A 20,661-nucleotide genomic window follows, 5' to 3' on the forward strand; every position below is an offset into this window, starting at 1 on the left:
TTATATTGAGAATAAACAATTGATATGTAAGTTATGTGACCCACGGTATGCTCGACCGAACTTGCAGCTGAAATTACCAGAGAACGAGGCGAGTTAGCAAAACATACATGGTAATAGGACTGTAACTACCCATGAAATAAGAAAATGCTAGACGAATACATCTCTAAAACTAATGGTCGTCTATGTGTGTGTCGTGGTGCCAGTGAAGATGGACTCAGAGAGAAGTATCCACAAAAATCTGTTTTCTGTTATCTAGTTAGTCAGCTTACTACATTTTGTGACATAGCTAGCCAACTACTGTAGGGATGGAATAAAATTTGCAGCTTGTCTAAGGCTGCTTTGTACTAACTTCGGGACTGAACTAGAACTTTTTTGTTCTAGTTCAGTCCCAACTGTGGTTCAGTACATTTTAGTGGTTTACCTGCTCCAAACGCATCTTATTCCAGTTAATAAACTAATACAGACAAAACTAAAATGTGCAGGACTTCAAGACCAGTGTTGATAATGTGTTTAATTAAACATCTAAATACGTAAATGTGTCAGTTAATTTGATTCAGATTTAATAAATCTGCACAATCCATCTAAATTTCAACCTTATCTTATTAATTGTACTATACATTAACTAATTACTTTGCTTTTTGCCTGTGGTTTTAAACAACGTGAAATACGCTCTCTTTTTGGCATTTGTGGATACAGCATCAGGAATGATGTTACTTTATCGCTGTCGTAGTTTGTGGATTTACTACAAGCAAGACAGACATTTTATTTGAAATCATAATATGAAAAAGATACTGTTTCACCATGTAAGTCACACAAGTAAGGCTACACTGCAAGCATAATTTTCTCATTTTGGAAAAGAAAATAACCTCTTAGTTTATGATGTTGTTTTCAACTAATATTAGAAGACACGAAGGGGTGCTAAGAGGCTGCTTAGTGAAATTCGGCAAGCTGTGCAGGTATGACTTAAAGCAACTTGCATTTGCAACATCATGGAACGTTGTGGTTCTCATTGTTTATAATGTCTTTATTTTCAGAGTGAGCTGAGACACTGGTCTCCTGGACAGGGGATCCGTGCAATGCTCAAAAGAGTCTGTGACATCAAAGGAGTCCAGCATTGTTACAGGTTCCTAAACTTTTTTCCATTGATGAAATAAGCATGTCACTGAACAATTCATACTTTTACATGTATGTCCATACCTTAAGTCAAAAAGCCAGTACTTGACTTAATGTCTGCAATCTGTTTTGCCTGTGTAGGAATGATGTGGGTCAAATAATGAATTAAATTGTTGGCAGTGGTCTAAACAGGAGAGATCCAGGAAAAAAAGTAGAACGCAGGAACTACTTCAGTCGTAGACCACGTGACATTTGACATATTGATGGTAAAAATACAAATACTATCTCTTGTTTTTATTTAAATAATAGAGCACAATCATTTTAGCATTCACAGTAAACACTACACATTACTACTGCTATTATAATTTGACGCAGGGAATGATAAACTGAAATTCTTTGGAATCTGGGTTCATCTGGCTGTTTATGGGTATGTACTGTGTATGTTACAACATTCAAGTCTCTCTCTCTCTCTCTCTCTCTCTCTCTCTCTCTCTCTCTCTTTTTTTAACATCCAGCAGTCATTTTTAGATAAATGCATGCATTGTTTTGCTATGTTGTAGCTATGATATGTTCAAACAGATAACCGGAAGCGAAGGTTTATCGCAAGGTACTTCTACGATGCTGTCCAGGAGCACAATGGTATGTATTTATATTTATTTGATTGGCTGCAATAACTATAAAAAGGCGCATAGATTTAAAATTTGCATTGTCTTATAGGTATGTAGTGTTTTTATGATGAATATGTTTTTACAGGTTGCCCATGTCTCATGAGAGCAGACAAAGGAAAGGAGAACATTGTTGTAGGTCAAATGCAGGTGGCATTTTACTTCTGGCAGGAAAATGACCAGGCACAGGACTGCTTCAGAATGGGGACATCAGTGCATAATCAGGCATGCTAACTTCCAGGACCTTTTATATGTGCTGTTTAATATCACAGTAATGTTTTTTTTAAACTGGTGGAATAAAAGCATAATATCCATACATGAGATAGTAATATCATGAGTTCACTTTTTACAATTGATTTGATTAATCATTTTGTGAAAGACGCATTAAAAGGGAAGAGTAAAACATGTGATGTAGCATTAAATAATAGTGATTCCATGCCAACTCATCTAGGCTATCAGGTCAGGTTGTGAATTTTAAAGAAAACATTTCGGCAAAAATGTTATTTTAATTCACGCAACCATGCTGAATTTGAAAGCAGTGTTTCAGTTAGTTTTGTAATTGACAATGGTGATATATTTGTAATTTTAGCATGCTTATGGCCAGGGAATTTATTTTGATGGCTTATAAGATGAGATAATTGATACTTTTACGAAAAATGTACATGCATAACACATGGCTCAACAACATCAAACAGAAAATCATATTCTCTCTCAAAACAGCATGAAGACTTTCTCAAGCATTAGTAAAGTTATTCTGGCAGTTTATTATTTTTTTATTTACAGTTTTTTTTCTTCTTAGTCAAATACTTCATGATCAAAATAAGCATATCATAAGCCATAGCACATATATAATTTTTAAAAATGGTACAATATGGTTTTAAATATGGTATGACAGATAAGTACAGTTTTTCATAAATAATTTTGAAAACTTCAATATTACATTTTAAAGATGAAATTTGCACAAAGTATATCCTCCAATAAATTGGACTGTTATGGGCATTTAATGACAAGAACCCAGTTGACATATTCTTCTTAGTGTTGTATTTATACCCATTTAATTATGGTCAGGTCAGTCATTCTGCAAGCAGTGAAAGTCAGTATTTAAGATGTAGTTTAGAACCTGATAGGGCAAAGTTTACAAAATTATAACAGAAAAATATAATTGGAGCACAGCTCTGAAATTTTGGATAACTGCAAAACTTTGTGATATGACTGAACAGGCTCAAAGTGAGTTGGCATAGAATGACTTAATAGTTACAGGACAGTCATGATTCAAAACACATTAATCTGCAGTATTGGATAAATGTAATATCAAGGCAATCTAGAGAGCATTTCTTCTTTAGAAATAAAATCAATTAGTATCTTGGACTGTTTTTCATATTTATTTTATTAGAGAGCTGAATGTATCAATAGCACATTGAAGAAAACCTGGATCATGAAATGGCAAGCAGCATTTGAGGTAAAAAGTAAGATGTTATTCTAGTTTTATCAGTTTTTTTGTCAGTACACTTGAAATATATGTTGACTAGTTTTATTGATTCATTACAATAACAAATTTGAATATTGATAGCACCTTAATCAAATTTATAGGCCATCCATGATGTCTGGCTTGCTGGACTTGGACAATCCTGTACACATTTAAGTTAATGCTTTTAGAAAGACAAGAAAGATGATTCTTGGGCAAGATACTTAGCTTTCTGATTTCATTTTGATCTACAGAAACTGCTTGCAATACAGACACCTTCCATTGCTCCAAAAAGAATTAATCATGGAGCAGACGATGTGAAACACGCATGACATTTACCAGCAACGCAATGTTCCAGGTCCTTTTGGGTAGCCAGATGTCCTGTTTATTTCACCACCACCTGGTATTTCTCACATTATAAATAGTTAAACAAGTACTCTAACAGACTAACATCTTTTTTTCGTCTTACAGGCTTTGCTGACATGCTTTGCCAATTAGAGAATGATCTTCTGCAGCAAGCAGAACAACTTGTGTGTTTTGTGGGTGAACCATCTTTGGTGGCAAATGAGAGACCTGGCCTCAGAGCTCCTATTCCAAATTGTATACTTTAGAGTCCAAATGGCCGGCTCATGCTACTGGACATTTGCCTGGGTGTTAGGGCTTTCATTTCAACATTATTGTTCTTGTCTTAAGGTTTGGTTCACTGTTGGTGGGCTACGGACCAAAGCCTTAGAACACAAATCCTAGACTTTAATGTTTCAAGGCTAAATGAATGAAGCTTGAGAACAAGACCCTGGGCCTGAGCTTCAGAGAACCCAACAAAATTTCTTGGTACTATTCTAAGGTTTTTATGGTGGGGGAGATGATGTTAGGATTTGGCTCCTGTTAAAATTTTCAATCTTTAGAGTCTAAATGTCTGGGTCATGGGTACTTCTTTTCCTGGGCTTTAGTAATTTCATCACACCTTCTTATCAGCCATGGAGAATAGTCCGTGATTTATTAGATTCTCTATCCTTTCATTTTTTCAAGGCAAAATGGCTGGGTATTGAGTATAAGACCAGGGCCTAGGCCTGGGCCTGGGCCTCAGCCATCCCAAACAAATTAGTTTGCTATATTCTAAGGTGTTTTGTGTTGGCAAGAAGACACAGGCCCACCCATTCCACATTACAGAATTCCTCGCCTAACATGCAGACGGTGGACCCGGAAGCTTTTCAAAAAGCTCTGAATGAACAAGGACAACTCCTTGACATCAACAGGTTTTGTCAGGAGTGACCCATTCACTAGAGTCACTAGCCCACCAGCAATCGGAACAACAAGCTCAGTTGGCTCAACTAGTTGCTAGTGTTAAGGGGTTGAGTAGTCAACTTCAGAGTATGAACCTGGCTGAACCAAAAATAAGCACGGCTACCCGACTAGCTCCAGCAGAGACCTCACATGTGGTATTCCTGGTTAGTAAACCTGATAAATTTGAGGGTGATCCTGACAAATGTTGTGGGTTCCTACTCCAGTGTTCAGTTTTTTTTTTTATTCCCCAGCCAGCTCTGACCAAGCCAAGATATCTTTTATTGTGTCTTGTTTAGCGGATAAAGTTCTTGTATGGGCTACAGCCAGCTGGGATCACATTCAGTGCCTATCTCATGTGCAGTTCATTAACAAAATCAAGACAGTATTTGGTCACCCGTACGAAGGCAAGGTTAGTGGAGAATTACTGTCCAAGTTACGTCAGGGGAATCACTCAGTAGTGGAACATTCACTTGAGTTTAGGACTGCAGCTAGCAGTGGGTGGAATGAGGCAGCTCTCTTAGTTATGTTCCATCAAGGGTTGAATGCGGATATCTTGAATGAGCTTGCTTGTAAAGATGACGAACTGACCCTGGATCAGCTCATCAATCTAGCTATCAGGCTGGATCATCTCTTGCACCACCTCAACAAACCCAAGACCGAACATAGCACCAGAAGAACACTTATTAGAGTCAGAGTCACTCAAGAACCGGCCGAGACAACCGAACCCATGCATTGTGACTCATCTCGACTATCACAAGAAGAGAGACTGCGTCAGATAAGAAACCATCTCTGCCTGTATTGTGGTAATGCTGGACATCAACTTCGTGAATGTCGAGCCAGACCACAAAAAAGCAAAGCGCCGACCCCTGGACAGCACATGCTAATGTGGTGAGTGTTCCCACAAAGGGGTTGGTTTCAAAGTCATTTCTGTTGCCTGTCACTATATACTGTCATCCCCAGTCTGTTGTCCTTTCAGCCCTGATAGATTCCGGTGCGGAGGGAAACTGCATTCATGCCCGGCTAGTGGAGCAGCTACAGATTCCGGTGGAGAACCTGAAGATAGTATTGAAGGTGGCTGCCTTGGATGGAGGACCAGTAGGCATGGGGACAATATCCAAGATGACAACACCATTGTCATTACAGACTAGCGCTCTTCCCAAAGAGACTTTGTCCTTTTTAGTTCTTGAGCAGGCTGAATTTGAGCTGATATTGGGTCTCCCCTGGCTAGAAAAACATAATCCTTCCATTTCCTGGTCCGAGCACACTATCATAAAATGGTCAGACCTCTGTATCCAGTCTTGTATTACACCACCCTCAGTCTCAGTCTTCTCAACCTCAGTGGAGAGCCCTAATGCTGATTCTATCTTTCAAATCCCTTCAGGAGGTCTTTAACAAGAAAAATGCCACCAAGCTGCCCCCTCATTGAACAGACTGTGCTATAGAGCTCGTAGAAAACCCAGTTTTTCCCAAATCTAGAGTATATCCGTTGACCCAAGAAGAACAAAAAGCCATGGATGTATATATCCAAGAAGCCCTAGAACAAGAATTTATCAGACCCTCAACATCTCCCCTAGCTTCTAGCTTTTTCTTTATCAAGAAAACAGATGGCGGTTTACGCTCATGTATAGACTATCGTGCCCTCAACCAGATCACCAAAGCTTACCCTTATCCTCTTCCCCTGGTTCCAGTAGCAAGGGGCCAAGTTCTTCACAAAATTAGATCTTAGGAGTGCCTACAATCTTATCAGAATCAAAGAAGGAGATGAATGGAAGACTGCCTTTTTGACCACTAGGGGACACTATGAATACTTGGTGATGCCTTTCAGCCTCTCTGTCGCCCCCTCTGTCTTTCAAGCTTTCATAAATGAAGTGCTCAGAGACATGTTTGGGAAATATGTCATCACCTATCTCAATGACATTCTCATTTACTCACCTGACAAGGATTCCCACGTGCAACACATCCGAGCCGTGTTACAACGCCTACTAGAAAACAACATGTGTTTGAAAGGAGAGAAATGTGAATTTCACCTTCAGTCCATGTCATTCCTAGGCGTGAGCAATCATTAGTGAGCAAGAAGTAGTAATGGATGATCAGAAAGTTGAGGCAGTTGTTCAATGGCCCTCTCCCGCTTCTGTCAAGGAACTACAGAGATTCTAAGGCTTTGCTAACTTCTGACGTCGATTTATAAGAAATTTCAGTGGTATTGCGGCACCTCTACGTGGTCCCAAGAAACTAAGATGGACAGAGCAGGCAGAAAATGCGTTCCAAAGATTAAAAGGAGCCTTTACCCCAGCCCCCATTCTCAAACACCCCGATCCTACACAGCCTTTCATAGTCAAAGTGGATGCTTCGGAGACCAGCGTAGGGGCAGTGTTATCACAGCCATCCGGTTCCCCTCAGAAGTTATAGCCTGTTGCTTTTTATTCCCATAAGTTATCTCCTGAAAGAAATTATGGTATTGGCGATCAAGAATTACTAGCTGTCAAATTAGCATTGTAAGAGTGGCAGCCTGAGGACATTGTTTCAGACAGGGGACCCCAATTCACTTCACAGGTTTGGGCAGCATTTTTTGAGCACACTGGTGTCTCCATAAGTCTTACTTCAGGATATCATCCACAATCGAACGGACAGTGCAAAAAGATGAATCAGGAACTAGGCAAGTTCTTGAGGATTTTTTTGTCATGAAAACCCTCCTGACTGGTCTCACTTTTTAGCCTGGGCAGAAATAGCACTAAACTCTTTAACCAGCTCTGCCAGGGGGATGACCCCATTTCAGTGTAGGATACCAACCACATTTAGCACCTTGGACCGGGTCTTCTACAGAGGTTCCTGCGGTAGACGCCTGGATGAAGAGGAGTGAACAGGTCTGGGAGGACACACATCAACGTATCGAAACGGCATTGCAAAAGAACAATGAACAAGCAGACCGGTACAGGAGTCAAACCCTAGTGTTTCAACCTGGAGACCTCGTGTGGTTGGCCACCAGGGACTTCCGCAGTGCTGAGGGAAATAGAAAACTCCATCCCAAATATATTGGGCCTTTTAGAATTGTGAAAAGAATAAATGACGTGACTTATAGATTAGATTTACCCCCACGTTTTCGAGTCTCACGTTCATTTCATGTATCTCTTGTTAAACCCGTTGTTGCAGGGCCTTTGGACGAGGCTTTGCCAGACATCATGCTATCCCCACTGGAGGAGATACACAAACTCCAGATTTACAAATAATTTGGAATCTGCAAATATGAAACCAAAAATAATAATAATAATAATAATAATAATAATAATAATACTACATCAAATTCACAAATGTATAGAAAGGATTTTTGAATGTGTCAAAAAGATTGGCATTTGTAAATGAAATGTTGTGAATGCCTGAATCAGTACTACTCAAATGCTTTACATTTACAAGTTCCAGGTGTGACAGCAGGCATTTTTCTGTGTGGTAGTACAAATCCGCGAACACATCTCCATTTCTGTTTATATGAACTTCTTTTTGCAACTGCAGATTTTTGACCCTGTTTTGACAGCAAATTGATAGACCAATAGGACAGCTTGAACTGGTCCAATCAGAAAGCGAGTTTGACTTATCCAATCACAACCCTGATTGGTTGCTGTCACTCAAAGCTTTGGTAAGCTGTTGGTACCCGCCTCTAATGGCGCTTTGACCGAGGGCATATCAGTATCTGATTCTAGCAGTATGTATACATAATTCACGCATTCACATTTCATTTACAAATGCCAATCATTTTTATGCATTCAAAAATCTTTTCTACATATTAAAAATATTCTTACGCATTTGTGAATTTGATTTAGAGGATACTTTCTTAGAGGATACTTTTCGATCTACTCTAGATAATGTGGCTCCATTAAAAAAGTAAAATAATAAGGCAGAAAAAGCTTGCCCCATGGTATAATGATCATACTCATGCTTTAAAACAGACTGTCAGACAACTACAGAGAAAGTGGCACCTGACCAGTGGCGGGAAGGGGGGCAATTGTTGTGATGATGGCCAAGGTGACCAGCTAGCTAACCAATTGAAATATAAATATATATAAATATTTCTCTTTACATTACATACTGTACAGTATTTGTGCACTGATATATCCTGGAGTTTACTGTAAATATCATCTTGAATAAAACTACAATGACTGAACAATCAACTGTGGTCATCTCTCAGTTTGCCCTCACAAACAACTTTGAACATGGAGAGAGACCAGATTTACAATTAATCAATAAATTGAATCTTTCACACTCTTTAATTCAGTCTTCATCAGAGAGTATTTTATTTTAGGTGCTGCAGTTCTAGAATAAAGATTGGCAGAGGCACTAGGGCTGATGTGCAATGAATAAAAACACTAACAATTAAACAATTGAGGAGATATAATAAGTGCAATTACCAATTACATTTGTCACTTGTACTGAAATTTTGCTCGTCTCTCTTTAAAAGCAGCAAAGTGATCAGTTACCCTCTCATTGAAGTCAGGCATGTTCCTGACCAGTTCTCTTTCCATTGAAAGCATGGCCAGTGCATTCAGACGTTCCTGTCCCATTGCATTTCGCAGAAATGTCTTTATCCTTTTTAAGGTTGAGAAACACCTTTCAGCTTCAGCTGTTGTCATGGAGTGGTTATGAGGATGTTCAACAGAGCCATAGTCTCAGAAAAAGTCTCCTGGAGGTTGTACCTCAGTAGAACCTGATATAGTGCCAGTGCACCACAGCAGCCTTTGAATTCAGGACTCTCATAGATGAGTGACAGCTAGGTCTTGAGCTTTGCCTTATTCAGCATGGGGTACGCCATGACGGTGGTGTTCAGAGCCTCAACAGGGAATGTATGCCAATGCTGTTCAAACATCTCTCCTTGTAGCAGTGTGGCACTGACAAGGTGGTCAGTGAAGAAGAACCTTTCCTTAGCATGAACCAGGATTGTGTCACAGACCTGTCAAAAAACAAAACAAAACAAAAAAAAAACACTGTCTCGGTTTGTGATTTACTTTGACAGATTCTTTTCCTCTATCATTGAAAGAATGATGGATCCAGATAGATGTAGTGGAAAACTACCAAATTACTACTACTACCATCCATTCCTGAATGTTACTATGTAAGGACAGGGTGATTTTACAACAGTGGGTTCTGACAGGCAGTACTTGAGTAGGCCTTCTTAAACAGTCAGTAATACATGCCTATACCTCTTTAGTCGACCTCAGTTTCTCTTCTTCTCCCAAGGACTTCCTTGATCTTGTGGTTCCTTTTGCAACTTGCTGCTTCTCATGAGATGGATCTTGGTCCCTGAAGGAAGACAGACCAATAGTGTTAATGTAATTGACAATTCCTATCTGTATTTTGTTTTTGTGCATTTGAAGTGCAAGTGTGTGTGCTGTGAGGGCGTGAGAATTAAAAATAGAAGTGTAAAAATACAAAACTAATATGTTTTATGATGTACATGTGCATCTAACTAAGCAAGACAAATATTACACAAAGGTTATTTACACACAAATATATGAGATCAAAAATGGTGGCTAGAAAAATAAGTGGCTAGTATAATTTAGAATTTAGGAGAAAAAGTTGATTTCACTGATACAGACTTACACTGAATCATGTACATCTGCTTATGACCAGGTTCTTTATGAAGACGGAATGAATAACAGTATTTGATCTTACCTTATGGCCTGCAAACTGCTTGTGAATCTCTGGAGGGCTCGTTTGATGAACACTGCATCAGTGTCCTTCTTCTGCAGCTGCTGGTACAACACGTCAACATGAGGCATGATTTGACGAAACAGCTAAAGGAAAAACTGGAAGTCATCATCCTGTAGCATCCTCAAAAAGCCAGAAGCGTCCCTCACTGTAGTGCTATCAAATGAGCTGGTTGTCCTGATTGATTCAAAACACTGTATGAGGTCATCTAGGTTTTCATAGACAGTGTTCACAATTCTGTTGTTGAAGTTCCACCTTGTGGAAGATGCTCTTGGCAGCCTTCGCGCAACAATCTGGTCAAGAATGCTAGTGCGTTTGGGCGACCGGCTAAAAAAACTGGTAATGCCGTCCAAATCAGAAAAGAAAACTTTCACTCCTGTGATGTGAGACGTGGCTTGCTGCATAATCAAATTCAACTGGTGTGCATAACAATGCACATGATGGGCATTTGTGTAATGCTCCCGCACTTTTTGCTGCACACCAGCCCGCTCTCCCCTCATCACACTGGCCTCGTCGTATGCTTGCGCAATAAGTTTTCCTTTGTCATTTTCAGAAAAAAGACTGCTTAGTCTTTCTAAAATCGCACTGGCAATCGAATTGGACGTTGCACCCAAGACAGGGATGAATTCAAAGAAACGTTCTTGCATAGCATGGTTGCCGTCAATGTATCGAAACACAAGCACCAATCGAGTCTGCGTGGAAACGTCTGTGGTCTCACCTGCTTGGACTGCTACGAATCGAGCTGACTTCACCTCCTCCATGATGCGTTCCCTGATGACTGATAGCATGCAATCCAACAGCTCATTTTGCACCGTCTTTGACGTGCCCTTGAAGACTGTGGCAGTTTTCAAGTGCTCCTGAAACACCTCGTCTAGCGACGCCACTAAATCCACCAGTCCACGAAAAATCCCAGGGTTGCTAGAGCCCTCAGTTTCATCTTTGCCTCGCAGTGCTAACTCGAACACTCCGCAGAACTTCACACAGTCAATAAGACGAGCCAGAATGTGGCGGTTCTTGCTCACCTCATCGTTGTGCCGACGAACAGCAATCCTGTAGCTCTCGTCCAACTGTGTGGCAATGTTGACCTTCCCGAAAGCTGAAAATTTCAGGCAGCTGTCCATATGCAGCTTCGAAGTTTCATGCTTTTTCACCTTCTCCGAGAGATGATGCATGTCGGTGACACCTGTAGTAGTCCATGCGGTGTCTGTGCCAGTGCCACTATCAGGATGGAACAGAATGAAGGGATAGCAGAACAGGGCGCTAGCTACTTCACATCCTGCTAGCCATGTTTTCCGTTCATACCAACTTCGCGAAAATCCCCGGTTATATGATTTCCCCCCCTTTGTAGACACTTGCTTGATGTTTAAATTTGGTCTGGGCGGCCCTAATTCCTTAGTTGCTAGTTTATCCTGATTATTACGACGACTGAATGGCACTTCTCTTAATGACACGACTGAGTTGTTCCGAATTGAGGGAACGCCACCCATGTCGACCAGATCGCTAGCTGCACAATTTTTTTGCTGCCCTAATTTTCCCTAGGTTACGTGTGACGCAAGCACGTAAGTGCGAGCCCTCCCGGGACCCGCAGAGATTGCGCTGCAGTGCCTACAATTAAAAAAAAAAACATTAATATGAGAGTCTATCAGAGCAATCAGGGCGATTTTCAGTAAGACTAAAATCACCCAAAATGGGTGATACTACAGGGAATACACCACGACGCTGATTGGACAATGACATTCGGAGGCAAGAGAAACTGTCCAGAAGAGTCATAGCTAGTTGAAGGCTGTGGTAGAAAGTGATAGAAAAAAAATCTTCCCTTTCGTCTTTTGGTGGTGCGTCGCCCGATCGCCCTAATTAACAAACCGCCCATGCACCTGACTAAACTAGAAGTGTTCCAATCCGCCTGGAAGGAGAGCCTTATAGACTATAGAAGAGCACTTGCTGCAGCACGCTCAACCTATCTCTCTTCTCTCATAGAAAACAATAAGAATAATCCTAAATTATTATTTAATACAATTTTTAAATTAATTTCGACAAGGTGGCACAATTTGTCAGAACACCCTGTTAGCTTTAGCCTTTGCTAGCTTGCATTGGCCTTTCCTTGCTAGCTTTAGTCTTATTAGCATTTGCTAGCTGTGTTTGTCTCTTCCTGTTTCATTACAGAGTGATTCTTTGTCAGTCTACAAGTGTTTGTCTGGGTGTACTGGCTTTAGATTCTCTTAAACTGGTGCTTAAGAAGGGCAGGTTAGACTGTGTGCACACCATTTACATCAGTAGGTGTTTGTCTAAACCATAGATATACATACCTAGATACCGCGTTGGGTCCAGTCAGGCACGTCAAAGGCGCCGCCATTTTAGGGTGGTCAACATCACTGATGGACTGCATTCAGTACCATTACAGACAGTTTAAGTAAAATACCGTCAAAAAGTATACTATTTCAGGAATGTTGCACTTAGAAAGCGAGATAGGACGCAGCGATCCACGCTCATGTTTGTGTGATGCGTATAGTTTGTGTGATGTTTATGTGTAGATATGGCCATGTGGTTGGTGAGGCACAGAGAACCTGTTGATGTGATTGTTTTTCCTCTGGTTTTATATTAAGCTTATTTCATTTAATAGTCTATTCAGGTGATCTTAACTTTATGTAGTAGTTATTTAATTACAGTGATGGTCAATGCTCATTCCTTAATCCGTGCAGATATTCATAATAGATTAATGTTAGCACCTTACACGAGCCTGAAGTTGTCTTATTTGCCAGCTTCTTGTTTGAACTTCCACATTAAATTATGCATCAGCCAGCATCTTTTTCGAATTCTCCCGTTCCACCTTAAATGGTACAGCTTCAGGCACCAGAAAGAAGCTGGCAAATAGGAAGCCAATTTTTGCTTCGTCCTTCTCACTGTCTTTGTTTTTTTTTTCTTAATGTGTTTTAAGATGAGAAGTGATTCACATATTAATGGATTTGCTGATTGTGAGATTGTGTTTCTACTGAAGCTCATGCTAAACTCGATTTTTAACGTCAGGTGCAGATTGAATACTATCCTGCTGGCCCGGACGGCTAATTATCACGATCAGTTATTAAATAAATAAAAGCTACTGATAGCAGCCTGTGCAGTCTTGATTAATCTGTGTCTGCGGATTAGAACAAAACAAATTTGGTGAAAATCGGTTGAGTAATAAGGAAGTTGTGGCCGATTTAATCCTGAGACTCATCATCTCTCAATACAAGTGAATTTGTTCACAAGTGGAACTTGAACGCTCCAACATGGCAGACGCGCAGACGTATCACCTTAGATAGGCAACAACAGGCAACGCAGCATCTAGGTATGTATATCTATAGTCTAAACACACTAGATTAGAGGCAGGTATCAATCCCTCCATGTTTTGTTAGCGAATAGGATGGCAGGTAAAACTCTTTAGCTCTTAGCTTAGAATAGTTTGTTTTGTTGATTTTTTTTTTTCTTTGGTACCGTCTGTAGACTGGGTAGAGTGCCCAGTCTGCCTGTACAACTTTAACAACTTTACTACAGTACACTGTTGTTCATACCAAACAGTTTCCTGCTGATGTACAGTATTGGCATCAGCTTGTCATCTTCACCCTGGAGTAGTACTGCTCTCAGTCCATTCTCTGATGCATCAGTTTGTAGTACAAAAGGCTTGCTGAAATCTGGGCTATGTAAAACTGGGTCTGAACACAAGCAGTCTCTGAGGTCTTAAAAAGCTGCATCACATTCATCTCAACATGCTGTAGGTGGTCTTGCCATGTTTGCTGTAGCGTCGTCCAGATACACCACCACAAACTCTTCTGTGCCTTTCAACACTTCGTCTATGAGGCGCTGGAATGTTGCTCCCGCCCCATGCAACCCAAATGGCATTACCACAAAATTAGGTGCTCAAAAAGCAGTCAATCCCTTGGCCGATGGGCACAGTGGGACATGCCAGTAGCCTTTGCATAAGTCCAGAGTAGACAAAAACTTCGCCTTTCTGAGCCTCTCTATCAGTTCGTCTGCTCTAGGCATCGGATAGGGGTCAAATGCTGAAACAGAGTTGACCTTTGAGAAATCCACGCAGAACCTCAACTCACCATCCTTTTTTGGTACAAGTACAAGTACAACATTTTCTCAGTGTATGTTTTGGAGCTTCTGCCTGCTCCGTTCTCTAGTTTGCTCGTTCTCCTCACCGCGTTCAGCTCGTCTCTCCATCTGGCTTCTCTGCACTTGTTCCTGGAGCAAGCTGAATTGGTGCTGCATTGAAAGCCAGCGTTGTTCCTGCCTCGCTGTTTCGCGCTGCCACCGTTCGTCTTTGCTCCGCTGTTAAAAGCATGAAAGCCTAAAGCATGTTGCACACCTTGTCCATGCTTGCATCGGGTGAAGCCACTGCTCCACCGTTTGAGGCAAGTTGTCCTTCCTTGTCGCTAAACTCTTCCTGCTGCAGCTCCTAAACTTGAGCTTGAACTTGTCTATTTGGAGCCATCTTCGTTTGCCGTCAATCACTGCTGCTGCCACCATATGTTAGATGATGATACCCCCTGGATGGAGGATTTCGGTTTTATGTGGGCTTCGTGGTTAAGCTCTGTGTGGGTGGGCCGGCGCTTACTAACGTGATTGACACCAAACCCCAACCCCGAGGTACATAACTAATACACACACACACACACACACACACACACACACAACACATACTGTACAGGAACAACATACATCTGGTTGCAACCCATGACAGTCTTACCGGTAAGTATATACAAATATTACACATAAAGATCATGATCCCTCTAACCTATTTCCTTTTCTTTACAGGACCCGCACAAGAGTGGACCACCCCACCGTCCCAAAGGAAAACAGGTAAGTAACTAATTTTATATAGTAATTTTATTTCACTTAAATGTCCATACTCCTGATGGTTATACTACCAGTCTCTAGGATGTATCAGGGCTGGTGGTGGGGTGTAAAACTCACAACTTTTTTTTGTTTAAAAAATATGTTGATGAAGGAGAAAGGGAAGGTGTGCCCACATGAATAATATGTGTTGTGACATATGTAGACTGATAATGATAATGATGTGATAATGATGACTGATGATGTAGACTACTAGATAACTTTGTTGACAGGTAACATAGTTGACAATTTCCCTATTTTCACCCTTAATTTACGGGGTGGGCCTTGACCTACTGACCACGTCATTTTCTTAAACAGGTTAATAACTAATTTGAACATATAATTAAATTATTATCATTTATAAAATTGTAACCAATAAAGTATGTAACATAGTTGATGGTCAATTAATATACTTATTGACAATGTGCTATTATAGATAAAATATTGAAAAAATGAGAAGACATTCACCACAGTGTGTTCAACATATCCACCACAGATGAAATGACATCATGTGATGCTGGTCGCATGGCATTGGGACAAATTGTGTTTGAGTTGCAGGAGGGAATTCTGCTAGTAACATAGTTGACAGAACTTTTGTGGACACTAATAAATGAATATATTTAAATTATTTTATTAAGAAAATCAAACTAAAAAATATTATTTTAGTATTCAAACTTTTGATAATAAATAAAAAATAGTTATTGTTGACATTATTTTAAAACCAAGACACCCTCAACTGAAAAACGGACATAGCAAATACTGTCAATTTAGGAACATTGTGACAATTTGCAAGCTAAATTAAATCCTGCACTTCAAGTAAAACTACATTTTAGGGGCTCTTGGGTCTATTCTGCCATATATACAATGATGTTTTAAAAATGATTTTAAAAATTGATTTTTTTTCAGATATACATGTGATATTTTCAGTACTGTCATTAATGACAGAAATAGTTTTATTATAAAACTATCATACAGGTCATTTTATTAGTTAAAACTCATAAAAATGTATGTCAAAAGATATCAGAAGCACCATTTAATTATTGTAAATTTGAAAAAATTAGATGTAACAAGTGGGGTTTTCTTACAGACTCCTACAAAGAGGTGAGATCAACAGGTCTTATGTCAATGTAATAAAAATATGACCATTTTTTAAACTAACAACCTTGAAGATTTGGTTCTTAGTTACTGCATCTTTTTATACTTTGGTGTATATATTTTGGATTATTTAAACTAAGATATTTTGAAGGTAATGTTTTTAAATCTTAGTTTATCAAGCCCAACTACATCTTGCCTTGCAAGACAGTTTAGGGTGTGTGCTGGGTTACATCCTTTACAAAACACACTCATAACAAGTTTCGAGTTTATTTGTTACTTGTTTACAGAAAATAAACAAGTAAAAATAAAAATACAAATAAAATACTGAAACTGAAATCTATGAAGAATATATACATTTTAAAGTGACTTAAGTGACTTAGTGTTATTGTTATTTAAAGTGACAGTGTTATTGTCCATAGCAGTAATATGACATAATAATAATACTGACAAAGTGACCCAGTGAAATGGTAATTGGGGAAGGACCCACAGCTTCACAGCTTGTTCAGAAGCCTGACAGCCTGTGGGTAGAAACTGTTCATTAACCAGGTTGTTCTAGCCTGTATGCTGTGAAATCTCCTGCCTGATGGCAGAATGGTGAACAGGCTGTGTGCTGGGTGACTGCTGTCTGACCGGATCTTTTTGATTTTGCTAAGGCAGCAGGACTGATAGATGTCCTGTAAGGCTGGTAGTTTGCTGCCTATGATGGATTCTGCCATCCTCACTCCCTTAAGGGCCTTACGGTTGCAGGCGGTGCAGCTGCTGTAACAGATAGTGATGCAGCCTGTGAGGATGCTCTCTATGGTGCATCTGTAGAAGTTGGTGAGGATCTGAGGAGGCTTCCTGAGCCTATGCAGGAAGAAGAGACGCTGACAGGCAGATCTCACAATAGTGTTGGTGTGGAGGATCCAGGTGAGGTCATTAGGAGGATCCAGGTGAGGTGTACGCCGAGAAACTTCACACTGCTGACTCTCTCCACTTCGGCTCCATTGATGTATAGGGGAGAGTGACCACCCCTCTGCAGCTTCCTGTAGTCCACGATCATCTCCTTTGTTTTGCTGATATTGAGACAGAGATTGCTGTCACGGCACCACTCTGACAGAGCGCTGACCTCGTCTCTGTAGGCTGTTTCATCTCCATCAGTGATGAGGCCTAGGATGGTAGTGTCATCAGCAAACTTGAAGATGATGTTAGACGTGTGTCTGGCTACACAGTCATGTGTATACAGGGAGTACAAGAGGGGGCTGAGTACACATTCCTGGGGAGCCCCTGTGCTCAGAGTCAATAAGAAGCCTGAAGACAAGACGGAGTGTGTGAAGTCAGCACAACTTCCATAATCCATTGAAAAATATAATTTAAATGGATTATGGTACAATTATGTTCCCAGACTAAAGGTACTGAGATGTACCCTTGAGTGACAAGAGGGGTACTGCCCCAGTAACAGTTTCATACCTTTTTTTTCTGAGAGTGTAGAAGTGGGACAGAGTAACATCTGTCTTTGCTACTTAAATAACCTCAGCCTTCATTGTAAGACCTTTTTCTTTTGATTAAGAAGAGAAGTTTTTTTCCACTTAAACAGAATGAAGTGCCTCGAGAAGTCACTGTTGCTGAAACAAAAGCTTACAGGCTGTTTCCACAGTAACCAGCTTTTGTAGTGAAGCCACTGTAAAACAAAGGCAGCACTGAGACTCTCTTTCAATTTGCATGAACATTTGCATGAATTCTCTGAGCCCACTGGGGCTGAAATGGTTTTGTGTTTGGCTCAGTGACATCACAGACATTGATGTAGCCAAGAATTGCAATTAAAGAATTGAATTTGGGAAGCCAGTGCCAGGGACTGTCTTTTTCCAGTACGTGTCACAATGGCAGGTGTGGCATGAATTTGGCAAAGTAGTAGGGTGCATTGATTCATCTCAGGTGCCACAGAGAATGGCAGTTTAACCCCTTAACATCCCAGGCTTGTTACATATAAAGGCTTATTATTCAGTGACTACAGGGACTTCACTGCTATTCTTAGGTTATAGAAGTGTGTAAAAAAACCTGAAACAGATCAGTATTCAGTTGATTGTGAATGGTGATAGGTGGATTGCAGAGGTTCTACAGTCATGTGATCTCCCAGGGGATTCTGGGAAATCCCTGGGAAGTGAGTCCTGGGGTGAGTCGGAGACAGAGGGATGCATGACAGTGGGCATGATGTATTTGGAGTGTTTAAAGTTTTTGTTGAAGAACTTCGGCTATTCTTAGGTTGTCTTACTTTTTTAATAATGACCATATTACTCATCTACAATATAGCTGTCAGCCTGATACAGCTGGGCTTTAACATATGCTTTCATTGAGATGGGTCCAGCTATAAATATACTTCCCCAGGCATTGGTTCCACAGGTGAGTTGAATACATCACTGTATTCATCATGATCTGTGTGAGCAAATGAACAAATGAAGCTTGACAAGAAACAATTTGGGCTTATCTTCACTTTTTCAAATGACAGTTTGTACTCCTTGCTCTGAACCACATATTTGGTGTTTACCTCCATCACATTAATATGAATGGCAGTCTGATTGGCTCTCACAGTGGGTCTTATAACTGTGTTAAGGCTATCACTAGGCTATATGGCTAGGCTAATGCTAGACTACATGTAACATGATTGACAGTCAGGTACAATGCCTCCTTGTCCTTAATTTTGTCCTTCAACACTGTCCTGCTGTTCTCAAGCTCCATTGTGTTATCCAGATGTCCATTCCCTTTTCCTGCAAGCCATGGTCTATTGGGCCTTTATAGCAGCCATAGGTCAACTATTGTACCTCAGCAAATGATGGCTCTTCGAGGGTTCTCTACTGAAGACAGTGGTTCTGTATAGAACTATGAACACTCAAAGAATGACTTGCATGCTTAAACGTTTCTTTGCATCATAAGATGGTTCTTCAGACTGATGGAAAATGTGTTGTACGTGGTTCTATATATAGCTTATATACAGAAGATTTGTTATGATGTCAGGCTTGTAATAGAAGAACCTTTCTGGTACTATTTTGTACCCTTCCCAAAAGGTTTTCAATGCAGAGAACCCTTTAAACATGCAAAGGGTTCTCTGAGTATTCATAGTTCCTTATAGAACCACTGTCTTTATGAAAGAAGAACTTGAAGAACTATCTTTTTTAAGAGTATAGGCATACCAGCTGCTACATCCTGTAGTTGTTACTGCTGCAAGAAAATATTTTCAAAAAGGTATTACATAAGAGAAGATTTTTTTTAACTACGTCATAATTAATTTCATAGAACTCTTTCTGTGCTATGAAGCAGTTAAGCAGGACAAAGAGACATATTCTTCAGTAGCACTTAATCTATTACCTTACTTTACATTGTGTGAATAAAATGCCAGTCATAACAGTTTCTGAAAACAGATATTATTACACACACACACACATTTTCTAAGCCACTTGTCCTCCTGTATCGGGTGGGGGCGGTACTGGAGCTTATCGCAAAGCTCATTGGGTGGAAGGCAGGAAACACCCTGGACAGGTCACCAGTCCATCACAGCGGAGACAAACAGACATACACATTCGCACACACAATATAGCATTTCCAGTTCACCTGACCTCATGTCATGCAGATGCTGGGAGAACATGCATACTCCATACAAAGGACCCTGGTCTTTTTGTAGACTATAGGAGAGTAAAAGAAAGATTCAGTAAGATTTAGTAAAAGAAAGACTCAATGGTGAACCAAGAGCTTCCTCAGTATCTGAAAACACGCCCACTTACTCCACCGGAGAAATACATACAGGTTATCTTAATTTCAAGATAATGATCTCACTTGGTGTTGCACTAAATTATGAAGATTAATTATTAGAGGCAGTATAGTGTCTAGGAAGAATAAACCAGTGGCAGAACATAATTCAGAAAGCAAACATTAATCCATAAGTAATTCAAAGACAATTTGCCAAATCAAAGTACAGAAGTGTAACCTATGTATTTCTTGAAGGTGGAACCTTCTCCCCCATTCCACAGACTACTCAGACTCTGATTGGCTGGCATTCTGCAGTACCAGAATTGCACTTGGAGCGCTTTGGCAAGATACACTGCGGAAAGAAGAGTTTTTAAAAGAGCTAGGTTGGGCTTTTTAAGCATACAGCTGAATCAAAAGAAACAACTAAACCTGAACCACCCCCCATTCACAACTTATCTAATGAACAATCTTAAAGATATTTCACAGCAATGTTTATAATTGGGTCTTCCTTGTTTATTAATAACATACTGTGAAAAATTACAATAACAAATAAATAAACAATATTGTGAGTATAAAATTATATATAGTTTTCAATAGTCCGTGGAAACAGCAGTTCCACTCTTATAGGACTAAAGTGCCTACTTGAGTCATCATCTTTTAAACCCTTGCACTTAAATGCAAGAGCCCATACGTCTTGACACTAGTTCTCATTTATCATCCCCATAAATATAATGTATAATATAATCT

This window comes from Colossoma macropomum, unplaced genomic scaffold (assembly GCF_904425465.1).
Source record: "Colossoma macropomum unplaced genomic scaffold, Colossoma_macropomum, whole genome shotgun sequence".
NCBI classification, from domain to species: domain Eukaryota; kingdom Metazoa; phylum Chordata; class Actinopteri; order Characiformes; family Serrasalmidae; genus Colossoma; species Colossoma macropomum.